The sequence below is a fragment of the Muntiacus reevesi genome, chromosome X (assembly GCF_963930625.1).
Source record: "Muntiacus reevesi chromosome X, mMunRee1.1, whole genome shotgun sequence".
Lineage (NCBI taxonomy): Eukaryota > Metazoa > Chordata > Mammalia > Artiodactyla > Cervidae > Muntiacus > Muntiacus reevesi.
This window is the reverse complement of record NC_089271.1, coordinates 68,849,588-68,863,605: the sequence shown is the minus strand read 5'-3', so window position 1 is coordinate 68,863,605 and position 14,018 is coordinate 68,849,588.

Genomic DNA, 14,018 nt, shown 5'->3' with positions numbered 1-14,018 from the left:
TGCAGAGAGAAAAAGGGCAACACATGTGCTACTTCTACCCATTTTCCTTGTTTTCTATAAAACTGGTCTAACTGTAAAACAGTATTATACTTAAGAGACCCTCCAACTGGCCACTGTTCGCCATCCTCCAATGGATACCATGGCCATGCAGTATCACATAGGAAGACCTGGTGTGTCTTCTTTAAGCCCTGGGGATCAAATCTATCCCAGTTTTTCAGGATACAGTTCAAAGGAGTGAGGCTGGAATTGTTAGCTCCTATCTGTAAGAGAGAAAAATGAAAAAGCGATCAGTGCCATCTTTCTACCGGAGATGTCCCTCCTTGCTCTAGATGGCGGTGTAGACAGACTTTACACCAAAGCTTTCCTTACCCGGTCGGACTTAGTCTGTCCCTTATTGACGCAGGCGACCTACTTGTCCCTCCTGGTCCTACCACCGAGACGGGGTGGAGATGCACTAGGGGTAGGCCTGATGGCATCCCTGACTGACATCCAACTCCTCACCATTAAAACTTTGCTTGCCTCTGATGCCACCTGGGGTGCAATCAGAGTAAACTTCCAGAATGCCTCCCAGGCTAAACTGATGGGGGAAACATTCGTCACCTGAGTGCCTGTGCACAACCCTGAGTATATTCCTGACCACAGTAAGACCAATACAAACATGAAACTGAGATGTTTCTTCCAAGCATCACCACACCAGTATAAGAGCCTCCTAAGCATCACCACACCAGTATAAGAGTCTCCTCTTATCCACTAGGAGCCAGCATTACCAAAGGAAAAAAATCCATTGTACTTCCTATCTGAGTAACCTTTAACCTCAGAGATGCTCTTGTATCTAGAGCTCCATCTAACTTCTGAACTTTCAATTCCTAACGAGGCTAGGTACCTCCTTACTAACAATCCATATTTGGGACCTAAGTCACAGTACACAGTAGCAGCACAGATCACAAGTCCCTTGAAAGTCTATGATGTGACAGATTAGGTTAGTACTTCTAATTTCCAGGAAGTTATGAAATGGTCAAAGAGACTGAAAATTTGACTGAGAAAGGATAGTTCTGTCCACACGCTTTGCCCATTTCTGGTCAGTCCCCGAAGGAGATGTTGGGTGCCTCTTGGCATTGGCAGGTCAGTATAAACCCCGACAGGTTTCTGCCATAAGCTGTATGAGGTCACCACAGAACCGCAGAGCAGGGTGTTTCATTCATTCAGGCAAGCATACCGTAGAGTTAGCAAAGTACAGCAGAAAACCTATTTGCTAGGGGAACAAAAAACTAGAGCTCCAAGCATCCTTACCTTGTCCTGAAGAATACTGGACGAGTCCTCAAGATGAAAGGTTATTGCTGAATCACACAAAGACACCGGGGTTCTTGGCCTCCGGAGAATTCAATCTGGGGCCAGAGACAAGGCTTGGTCACTCAGAGCTTTTGTGTAATAAAGTATAAAGGAGAGAGAGAAAGCTTCTGACATAGAGATCAGAAGGGGGCAGAAAGAGTACTCCCTTGGTAGTGTGAGCAATGGAGTTATATACTCTCCAGTGAATCCAAAGAATGTCTGGAGGTTGTAAAGACCTCACCAGATCTACTCCCATAATTTACATTTTAAGATAACAGAATTAGCCAGAAGGTTTAAGCCAGAGACTGTCCTCAGGCAGGATACATCATTGTTATATAATCCTAAGGAATGTAGAGGAAAAAAGGAAAAAGTTTGTCCTTTCTTCCTCCTTGAGTATTCTAGACCTCTCTCTCCTTGGGGACCCCTAGACTTCCTATCAACTTACCTAGGAAATGACTCTCTCAGGATCTAAGAGTGGTCTAACCACATTTCTCACACACATGCAACTAAACCCTCTGTTTTCAGCCTCTTGACACACTTCTGCCATTTTTGGTCATTGGTGTTTCCAGTTTCTGGGCTTTGCAGACATTCTGCTGCATGAATTGTCTTGCTTCTCATTTTGCATCTGCCACCTAGAGGCACTTGCTCTTCAGCTCTTTCAGTCGAGCTAACATGAATCTGCTTTGCATCTTTCAAAAATGCGTAGGCATATCTTGTCTGTTGCTGTCTTCATTCCTGTCCTATTTGTCTTTGTGGGTTTATGTTCCTTAAAAAGCCCATTCTCTCTAAATTCCGTATATATGTGTTAGTATACTGTAATGTTCTTTATCTTTCTGGCTCACCTCACTCTGTATAATGGGCTAGAGTTTCATCCATCTCTATGGCTGATTCACATCAATGTATGACAAAACCCAATGAAAAATAAAAATAAATAAATAAATAAATAAAAAGTTAAAAAAAAAAAAGCCCATTCTCTTTCATTTTGTTGCAGTTTTAAAAGAGATGATAAACATGGATTTAGTCTGTCATGTTTAATGGGAAGTCCTCTAGATGTATTTATTAAAGCTGAAAAATTCACATGCCCCTTGGCCTGCAAATCTCACTTATGATAATTTAACTCTCAGAAATTAAAGTGCCAGTATGTATAGGTATGGAGAAGGAAATGGCAATCTACTATAGCATTCTTGCCTGGGAAATCCCATGGACAGAGGAGCCTGGCAGGTACATTCCATGGGGTTGCAAAAGAGTCAGACATGATTTAGTGACTAAACTGCAACAGTGTACTGTACAAAGGTGTTTGCTGCAATATTATATGTAATAGCAACAAGCTCAATGTCCACTGATAGGTAACTAGTTAAATAAATTATCGTCTAACTATACTATGGATTACTATGAAGTCATTGTAAAGAATAAGAAATATCGACTTGGAAGGCTGCCCATGATATATTGCTAAGTAAAAGAGAAGGCTTTGCTGGAGCATCCATGAAGAGATACCCCACATCCAAGGTAAGAGAAACCCAAGTAAGACGGTAGGCACTGAGAGAGGGCATCAGAGGGCAGACAGACTGAAACCACAGTCACAGACAACAGGCCAATCTGATCACATGGACCACAGTCTTGTCTAACTCAATGAAACTAAGCCATGCCATTTGGGGTCACCCAAGACGGACAGGTCATGGTGGAGAGGTCTGACAGAATGTGGTCCACTGGAGAAGGGAATGGCAAACCACTTCAGTATTCTTGCCTTGAAAAACCCATAAACAGTATGAAAAGGCAAAAAGATAGGACACTGAAAGATGAACTCCCCAGGTCGGTAGGTACCCAATATGCTATTGGAGATCAGTGGAGAAATATCTCCAGAAAGAATGAAGGGATGGAGCCAAAGCAAAAATAATACCCAGTTGTGGATGGGGCTGGTGATAGAAGCAAGGCTTGATGCTGTAAAGAGCAATATTGCATAGGAACCTGGAATGTCAGGTCCATGAATCAAGGCAAATTGGAAGTGGTCAAACAGGAGATGGCAAGAGTGAACATCGATATTCTAGGAGTCAGCAAACTAAGATGGACTGGAATGGGTGAATGTAACTCAGATGACCATTATTTCTACTACTGTGGGCAGGAATCCTTTAGAAGAAATGGAGTAGCCATCATAGTAAAATAAAAAAAGAAAAGGGTCCGAAATTCAGTATTGGATGCAATCTCAAAAATGACAGAATGATCTCTGTTCATTTCCAAGGCAAACCATTCAACATCACGGTAACCCAAATCTATGCCCCAACCAGTATCGCTGAAGAAGCTGACATTGAACGGTTCTATGAAGACCTACAAGACCTTCTAGAACTAACACCCCTAAAAGATGGCCTTTTCATTATAGGGGACTGGAATGCAAAAGTAGGAAGTCAAGAAACACCTGGAGTAACAGGCAAATTTGGCTTTGGAGTACAGAATGAAGCAGGGCAAAGGCTAATAGAGTTCTGCCAAAAGAATGCACTGGTCATAGCAAACACCCTCTTCCAACAACACAAGAGAATACTCTACACATGGACATCACCAGATGGTCGACACCAAAATCAGATTGATTATATTCTTTGCAGCCAAAGATGGAGAAGCTCTATACAGTCAGCAAAAACAAGACTGGTAGCTGGCTGTGGCTCAGATCATGAACTCCTTATTGCCAAATACGGGCTTAAATTGAAGAAAGTGGGGGAGCACCACTAGACCATTCAGGTATGACCTAAATCAAATCCCTTGTGATTATACAATGGAAGTGAGAAATAGATTTAAGGGACTAGATCTGATAGATAGAGTGCCTGAAGAACTATGGATGGAGGTTTGTGACATTGTATATGAGGCAGGGATCAAGACCATCCCCAAGAAAAAGAAATGCCTAAAGGCAAAATGGTTGTCTGAGGAAGCCTTACAAATAGCTGAGAAAAGAAGAGAAGTGAATGGCAAAAAAAAAAATAAAAGGAAAGATATACCCATTTGAATGCAGAGTTCAAAAGAATAGCAAGGAAAGATAAGAAAGACTTCCTCAGTGGTCAATGAGAAGAAAGAGGAAAATGATAGTATGGGAAAGATTAGAGATCTCTTCAAGAAAATTAGAGATAGCAAGGGAACATTTCATGGAAAGTTGGTCACAATAATGTGCAGAAATGGTATGGCCCTAACAGAAGCAGAAGATAGTAAGAAGAGATGGCAAGACTACACAGAAAAACTATACAAAAAAGATCTTCATGACCCAGATAAGCATGATGGTGTGACCATTCACCTAGAGCTAGACATCCTAGAATGCGAAGTCAAGTGGGCCTTAGGAAGCATCATTGTGAACAAAGCTAGTGAAGGTGATGGAATTTCAGTTGAGCTATTTCAAATCCTAAAGACGATGCTGTGAAAGTACTGCACTCAATATGCCAGCAAATTTGGAAAACTCAATAGTGGCCACAGGACTGGAAAAGGGCAGTTTTCATTCTAATCCCAAAGAAAGGCAATACCAAAGAAAGCTCAAACTACCACACAATGGCACTTATCTCATGTGCTTGTGAAGTAATTCTCAAAATTCTCCAAGCCAGGCTTCAACAGTATGTGAGCTGTGAACTTCCAGATCTTCAAGCTGGATTTAGAAAAGGCAGAGGAACCGGAGATCGAATTGCCAACATCTGTTGGATCACTGAAAAAGCAAGTGAGTTCCACAGAATCATCTACTTCTGCTTAATTGACTGCACCTAAGCCTTTGACTCGGAGAAGGCAATGGCACGCCGCTCCAGTACTCTTGCCTGGAAAATCCCATGGACAGCGGAGCCTGGTGGGCTGCAGTCCATGGGCTCGCTAAGAGTCGGACACGACTGAGTGACTTCACTTTCAATTTTCACTTTCATGCATTGGAGAAGGAAATGGCAACCCACTCCAGTGTTCTTGCCTTGAGAATCCCAGGGACGGGGAGCTTGGTGGGCTGCCATCTATGGGGTCACACAGAGTCGGATAAGACTGAAGTGACTTAGCAGCAACAGCAGCAGCAGCAAGCCTTTGACTGTGTGGATCACAATAAACTGTGGAAAATTCTTAAAGAGAATGAATAGCAGATCACCTTACCTGCCTCCGGTCTTCCCTGGTAGCTCAGACAGTAAAGTGTCTGCCTACAATGAGGGAGACCTGGTTCTATCCCTGGGTCGGGAAGATCCCCTGGAGAAGGTAATGGCAACACACTCCAATATTCTTGCCTGGAAAATCCTATGGACTGAGGATCCTGGTAGGCTACAGTCCATGGGTCGCAAAGAGTCGGATACGACTGAGCGACTTCACTTTTACTTTACCTGCCTCCTGAGAAATCTGTATACAGGTCAAGAAGTAACAGTTAGAACTGGAGGTGGAACAACAGACTGATTCCAAATCGGGAAAGGAGTACGTCAAGAGTGTATATTGTCACCCTGCTAATTTAACTTATATGCAGAAATGCCAGGCTGAATGAATCACAAGCTGAAAGCAAGATTGCCTGGAGAAATATCAATAACCTCAGATATGCAGATGACGCCACCCTTATGGCAGAAAGTGAAGAACTAAAGAGCTTCTTGATGAAAGTGAAAGAGGAGAGTGAAAATGTTGACTTAAAGCTCAATATTCAGAAAACTAAGATCATGGCATCTGGTCCCATCACTTCATGGCAAATAGATGGGGAAATAATATAAACAGTTAGAGACTTTATTTTTTTTTTTTCGGCTCCAAAATCACTGCAGATGGTGACTGAAGCCATGAAATTAAAAGATGTTTGCTCCTTGGAAGAAAAGCTATAACCAACCTAGACAGTCTATTAAAAAACAGAGACATTACTGTGCCAATAAAAGTCCATCTAGTCAAAGCTGTGGTTTTTCCAGTAGCCATGTATGGATGTGAGAATTGGACTATAAAGAAAGCTGAGCACCGTAGAAGTGATGCTTTTGAACTGTGGTGTTGGAGAAGATTCTTGAGAGTCCCTTGGCTGCAAGGAGATCCAAACACACAGTCCATCCTAAAGGAAATCAGTCCTGAATAATCATTGGAAGGACTGATGCTGCACCTGAAATGCCAATACTGTGGCCACCTGATGCAAAGAACTGACTCATTTGAAAAAACCCTGTTGCTGGGAAAGATTGAAGGCAGGAGGAGAAGGGGATGACAAAGAATGAGATGGTTGGATGGCATCACTGACTATATAGACAGGAGTTTGAGTAAACTCTGGGAGTAGTGGTGGACAGGGAGGCCTGGTGTGCTGCAGTCCGTGGGGTTGTAAACAGTCAGATATGACTGAGTGACTGAATTGCACTGATTCTGACTAGTGAGAAGTGATATTTCATTGTAGTTTGGATTTTCATTTCTCTAATAATCAGCAATGTTGAATATCTTTTCGTATACCTCATGGCCATCTGTAATTCTTTGGTGGAGAAATATTTATTTAGATCTTCTGCCAAATTTTTGATTGAGTTTTTTTTTTTTTTTTTTTTTATATTGAGCCACATGAGCTATTTGTCAATTTTGGAGACTAATTCTGTGTGGTCACATTATTTGCAAATATTTTCTCCTATTAAGTAAGTTGTCTTTTTGTGTTCTTTATGGTTTCCTTTGCTGTGCAACAGTTTTTGATTTATATTTGGTTCCATGTGCTTATTATAGTTTTAATTTTCATTTCTCTTGTAAGTAGATCAAATAGATCTTGTTTCAATGTATGTAGTGTTTTGTCTGTTTTACTCTAAGAGTTTTATAGTATTTGACCTTACACTTAGGTATTTAATCTATTTTAAATTTATTTTTGTGTATGACTTGTGTGAAAGAATATTCTAATTTCATTGTTTTACATGTAGCTGTACAGTTTTCCCAGCACCATTTTTTTGGACTAATAATTTAATTTTATTTTTTTTCAGTGGATTTTGTCATACATTGATATGAATCAGCCATAGAGCTACACGTATCCCCCATCCCAATCCCCCCACCCACCTCCCTTTCCACCCGATTCCCCTGGGTCCTCCCAGCCCACCAGGCCTGAGCACTTGACTCATGCCCAGCACCATTTTTTAAAGAGACTGTCTTTCCTGTATTTTGTAGTCTGGCTTCCTTTTTCATTTATTAATTGACCATTGGTGTGGGGGTTTATTTCTGGGATATCTATCCTGTTCTACTGATCTATATGTCTGTTTTTGTGCCAGTAATACACTAGTTTAATTACTGTAGCTTTGTATTAATAGTATAGTCTGAAGTCAAGGAGTCTTATTCCTTCAGCTCTATTTTACTTTCCCAAGATTGCTTTTGTGTCTCTGTGCAAATTTTAAGAATTTTTGTCTTCTGTGAAAAAATGCCATTGGCAATTTGATACAGATTACACTGAACTTATAATTGCCTTGGCTAGTATAGACATTCTGAAAACATTAATTATTCCAATCTGAGAACATGGTACATCTCTCCATCTGTTTTTGTCATCTTCAGTTTCTTTTATCAACATCTTATAGTTTTAGGAGTACAGGTCTTTTGTCTTCTTAATTAGGTTATTCACAGGTGTTTTATTCTTTATGATGTGATAGTAAATGGGAATGTTTCTTTAATTTCTCCTGATCTTTCATTGTTAGTGTATAAAAATGCAACAGATTTCTGTATATTAACTTTGTATCCTGCAACTTTACTGAATTCATTGATGAACTCTAATGGTTTTCTGGCAGCATCTTTAGGATATTCTTTACACAGTATCTTCTCTACTTGTAAGAATTTACAAGGCTTTGTGACTATGACTTACAAAACTGAAAAATAAAAGTAGTGAGAATGGACATCCTTTACTTATTCCTCATCTTAGATGGAATTCTTTCAACTTTTCACCTTTGAGTACAATGTTAGCTGTGGGCTTTTTGTATACAGCTTTTATTATGATGAGTTATGTTCCTTCAATGGCCACTTACTGGAGTTTTCTTTTTAACATAAGATGGTGTTGAATTTTGTCAAAATTTTTTTTTCTCTTTCATTTATGGGAGATGATCATATGGTTTTTATTCTTCCACTTTTTGATGTGATGCATCACAGTGATTCATTTGCAGATAGTGAAAAGTCTTTGCATTTCTTGGATAAATCTCACTTGATCATGGTGTATGATCCTTTAAATGTATTGTTGGTTTTGGTTTGCTAATATATTGTTGAGGATTTGTGCTTCCATGTTCATCAGTAATATTGGCCTGTAATTCTTTTTGTAGTATCTTTAGATGGTTTTATTATCAGGGTGATGGAAACCCAGGGTGATAGAGTGAGTTTGGGAGTATTCCTTCCTCTGCAATTTTCTGGAGTAGTTTCAGAAGAATAAGTGTTAACTCTTCCTTAAATGTTTGATAGAATTCACCTGTGAAGCTGTCTTGTCCTGGACTTTTTTTTTGTTTTTTAAATCTTTAGATTTTTAATCACAGTTTCAATGTCAGTACTTGTGATTCATCTGTTCATATTTCTATTTCTGGTTTAGTCTTGGGAGATTGTTCCTTTCTAAGAATTTGTCCATTTCTTCCAGGTTGTTCATTTTATTGGCATATAGTTGCTTGTAGTAGTCCTTGATGATCCTTTGTATTTTTGTGGTATCTGTTGTAATGTCTCCTTTCTAATGTTATTGACTTGAATTGTCTTTGTCTCCATAGTGAGCCAAAGAGCCTGCCTCTGTAGGAGACCCTCTAATACTAGCAGGTAGGTATGGCCCAATCATTTATACTTGTTTCTGTGGGTTCTGGTGAGCATACCTTATACATACCATCCAAGAGTAGAGTTTCTGTTTCTCCCAGTTCAGGGGAATTCCTGTAGCCAAATCCCACTGACCTTCAATGCCAGATTCTCTGGGGACTCCTCTTCCCATTGCAGGAGCCCTAAGTTGGGAATTCTGATATGCAGATCTAGACTTCCACTCCAGTGGGAAAACTTCTATGATATAATTACTTTTCAGTTTGTGAGTTGCTCACATGGCAAGTATGAGATTTGATTTTATTGCAAATGCACTCCTACCATCTTGCTGTGATTTCTTCTTTGTCTTTGTATGTAAGGTATATTTTTTGTAGGTTACAGCTCTTTTTGGATGGTTGTTCCACAGTAGTTAGTTGTAATTTTGGTGTTTTTGTAAGAAGTGAGCTCATGTCATTCTACTCCACCATCCTGCTGGCTTCCCTTTATGATGCATTTAGATAGCAAAAGCTACATTAGTGTGATGTAGAATAGAGTATGAGGGGCATACAGAGGGGAATGTTGAGAGATGAGACTGGAGAAACCTGCAAGAGACAGATTACAAAGGGCCTTTATATACCTTGTGTGGGAGCAGAGACTTTGGCATATGTGTAAAAAGGAGCTATTGATAGGTTTAACATAGGTGAGTGACATAATCAGATTTGAATTTTAGAAATATCATTCTGACCATTTAGTGAAGATTGGATTGAATGGGTTGAATGGCTTGAGTGGAGACAAGGTCACTCTTTAGGAGGCAATTTTGGTAGTCTTGATGAGTGATGTGGTTGCAAGGACTGATATAGCAGCAGCAATAATGGAGCAACAAGGACAAATGACTTGAAGGAGGGCTTTATATGTAGAAGGAGTTGTATGTTTGAGTGCCCAATGGTGTGAGAGACCATGGCATCTTCAAGGAACTGAAAGAGATTTAGTGTTACTCAAATACTGAGTGTGACGGGCAAGAAGCAGGAGATGAATCCTTATAGGACATGTTAGGGAGTGCGAACTTGATTCTGTGAATAATGGAGAACCATTGAAATGTCTTCAAGCATGCAGTTATGTAATCAGAGTATGTTTTAGTAAGATCACTTTCTCTGTGGCAGGCACTAAGAAGTCCAGTTTTGAGAGGCTGGCGCAGTAGCCCAGCACACAAAACAGAACCAAGAATCTAAATTAAGATATCCTTCTTGCTTCCAGTATAAAATGTCAAAAGGACAGGTTCTACTCCATTGTTTCTGCTCTTATCTTGATAAGAGTAGGAAAGGTCTTTCCTGGTCCGTAGAATGAATAACACTGGTTTCAAAAACTAGCCACCTTCCCCTCCATTCTTTATCCCTCAAGCCATGGAAGTAAACCCTGCCAGAGATGAAGGCAGAGATGAGAGAGAAATACCACTTGAGTCTCTTTTGCTTATCTCAGCAATGCCCTTTCTGCTGGCAATCACTACCCACTGATGTTCTGGGCTAACCAAATTATAGACTCTCAAGCTGGAAATCTGGAAGCCTTGGCAAGAGACCTGGAGGGAGGCAAGGCCATCTATACTCAGGGATTTGGAGGGTTCAGTGAAGGGAGAGAATTAAATGGAAGGTCTCTGAGAATATAAGTGAGACTCTGCAGTTCCTATGACATCAATTGTAACTATTTACATCCCCCAGAGGATTTCAGAGCCAGCAACCTTGTTGTCCTTCATTGTTCCTTCCATCTCTTTGCTCATTCTTTCAGCACTTATCATTTTATGAACTTCAGTCAGTGCAATGCAGCCTCTTCCATTGTCTTCTCTATTCCTTCCTTTTCATAGAATCAAGTGATCTCAGAACAAAAATATCATAAAGCATTCAGGCCTAACTCTTACATCTGATGTCAAGATCTGCTCTCTCCATGCCTGGTAGAGTCATTTAGAAGGTTCTTTAAGACCTCCTATGATGACAAACTCAGTACAACCCCTGTCTCTGCCCATTTTTGGGCAGAGATTGTCTCTGCCAATCTTATTCTGAACAGTAACCCATGCCTCTGTAACTTCTACTTCTTAGTTCTACTATAATACTTGGGAGTGTGCAGATTAATTTTTCACTTCCAGAAATTTATTCTTGTTTTGATTACACTTTAGTCTTCTTATATATGTCTACTCCATGAGTCATGTTAAAATATATTTGAATCTTAATTTTACATTTTCCATCTTTCTTCAGTTTCCTTTCAGGAAGCCTACACAAGCCTCTTAAATAGCCTCATTCATCAGAGGGCAGACAGCAGAAGCAAGAAGAACTGTATTCCTGAAGCTTCTAGAATGAAAGCCATAATCATAGAAAGTTAATCAAAATGAAAATGCAGAGGATTATGTCCCAAATGAAGGAAAAAGATAAAACTCCAGGAAAAAAAACAACTAAATGAAGTAGAGATAGACAACCTACAAGAAAAAGAATTCAGAATTCATTTTAGATAGATGATGCAAGATCTTAGAAATAATGGAGGCAAAGATTGAGAAGATGCAAGAAATATTTAACAAAGACCCAGAAGAACTAAAGAACAAAAATAGAGTCTAATAATACAATGAATGAAATGAAAAAATAGGCTAGAAGGAATCAATAGCAAAATAGCTGAGGCAGAAGAATGGATAAATGACCTGGAAGACAGAATGGTGGAAATCACTGCTGTGGAACAGAATAGGAAAAAAGGATGAAAAGAAATGAATACATCCTGAAGCCTCTGGGAAAGCATTAAATGCACTAACACTCACAGTATAAGGGTCCCAGAAGGAGAAGAGAGAAAGAATCCAAGAAAATATTTGAAGGGATAATAGCTGAAATCTTCTTTAACATGGAAAAGGAAACAGTCAGCCAAGTCCAGGAAATGCAGAGAGTACCAGGCAGAATAAATTCAAGGAGGAATATACTGAGACACATAGTAATCAAGTTGACAAAAATTAAAGATAAAGATAAAATATTAAAAGCAACAAAGGAAAAATGACTAATAACATACTAAAGAACTCCCATAAGCTGATTTCTTGGCAGAAACTCTGCAAGCCAGAAGAGAATGACAAGATATATTTAAAGTGATGGAAGGGAAGAACTGACTATCAATAATACTCTACCCAAAAGGATCTCACTCAGATTTGAAGGAGAAATTAAAAGCTTTACAGAATTCAGCACCACCAAACCAGCTGTACAACAAGTATTAGAGGAACTTCTCTAGACAGGAAACACAAGAGAAGGAAAAGACTTACATAAACAAACACAAAACTATTAAGAAAATGGCAATAGGAACATGTGCTGTGCTTAGTTACTTCAGTTGTGTCTGACTCTTTGAAACCCTATGAACTGTAGTCCACCAGGCTCCTCTGTCCATGGGATTCTCCAGGCAAGAATACTGGAGTGGGTTGTGTTGTCATGCCCTTTTACATGGGGTCTTCCAACACAGGGATTAAACCCACATCTCTTACATCTCCTGCATTGGCAGGAGGGTACTTATCACTAGCACAACTTGGGCAGCCCAATAGGAACATATGTACTGATAATGTACTCAAATGTACTTAAATTTAATGTACTTAAATGTAAACAGATTAAGTGCACCAACCAAAAGACAGGCTGACTGAATGGATACAACAATAAGACTCATATATGCTGTCTACTGGATACCCATCTCAGACCTAGGGACCCATACAGACTGAAAATGAGGGGCAGAGATGAAGATATTCCACACAAATGTAAATCAAAAGAAAGCTGGAGTAGTAATACTCATATCAGGCAAAATAGATGTTATAAGAGAGAAAGAAGGTCACTACAAATGATCAAGGGTTCAATCTAAGAAGTGTGTCCATGCTCAATTGCTTCAGTCATTATGACTCTTTGTGACCCCATGGACTGTAGCCCACAAGGCTCCATGGAATTTCCAGGCAAGAATGCTGGAGTGAGTTGCCATGCACTCCTCCAGGGGATCTTCCTGACTCAGGAATAAAAATCAAACCCACGTCTGCTGTGTCTCCTGCATTACAGGTGGATTCTTTACCACTGAGCCACCGGGAAAACCCTCAATCTAAGAAGAAGATATAACAATTGAAAATATATATACATCCAATTGTAGGAGCACCTCAAACTGTAAGGCAAATAATAACAACCATAAAGTGAGAAGTTGAAGTAATACAATAATAGTGGGGGACTTTAATACCTCACTATCATCAACGGATGGATCATTCAGACAGAAAATTAATGAGGAAACACAGACCTTAAATGACAAATTAGATCAGATGGACTTAACTGGTATTTATAGAACATTCCATCTAAATTCTTCTCAAGTGCACACAGAACATTCTTTAGGACCAATCATATGCTGGGCCACAAGGGCAGCCTTGGTAAATTTAACAAAATTCAAATAATATTGAACATCTTTTCTGAACACAAGACTATGAGTTTAGAAATAAGCAACTAGACAAAAGCTAAAAAATAAAAAACACAAACACATGGCAGTTAAACTATATGCTACTAAACAATCAATGGATAACTGAAGAAATCAAAGAGGAAATTAAAAAAAAAAAACAACCTAAAGACAAATGAAAGTACGTGGTCCAAAACCTATGGGATACAGCAAAAGCAGTTCTAAGAGGGGAGGTTATAGCAATACAATCTTATCTCAAGAGACAAGAAAAATCCAAAATAAACAACCAAACCTTACACCTAAAACAATTAGAGAAAGAAGAACAAACAAATCCTAGGGTTACTAGAAGAAAATAAATAATAAAGAACAGAGGAGAGATAAATTAAATAGAAACAAAGAAAAGCATAGCAAAGATCAATGAAACTAAAAGCTGGTTCTTTGAAAATATAAACAAAATTGATAAATTTTTAGCCAGACTTATCAAGAAAAAAAAGGAGAGAATTCAAATCTATAAAATTAGAAATAAAAAGGATAAGTTACAGATAACAACACAGAAATATACAGGATCATAAGGGGCTACTATGAGCAAAGTGTGAAAGTGAGAGTGTTAGTTG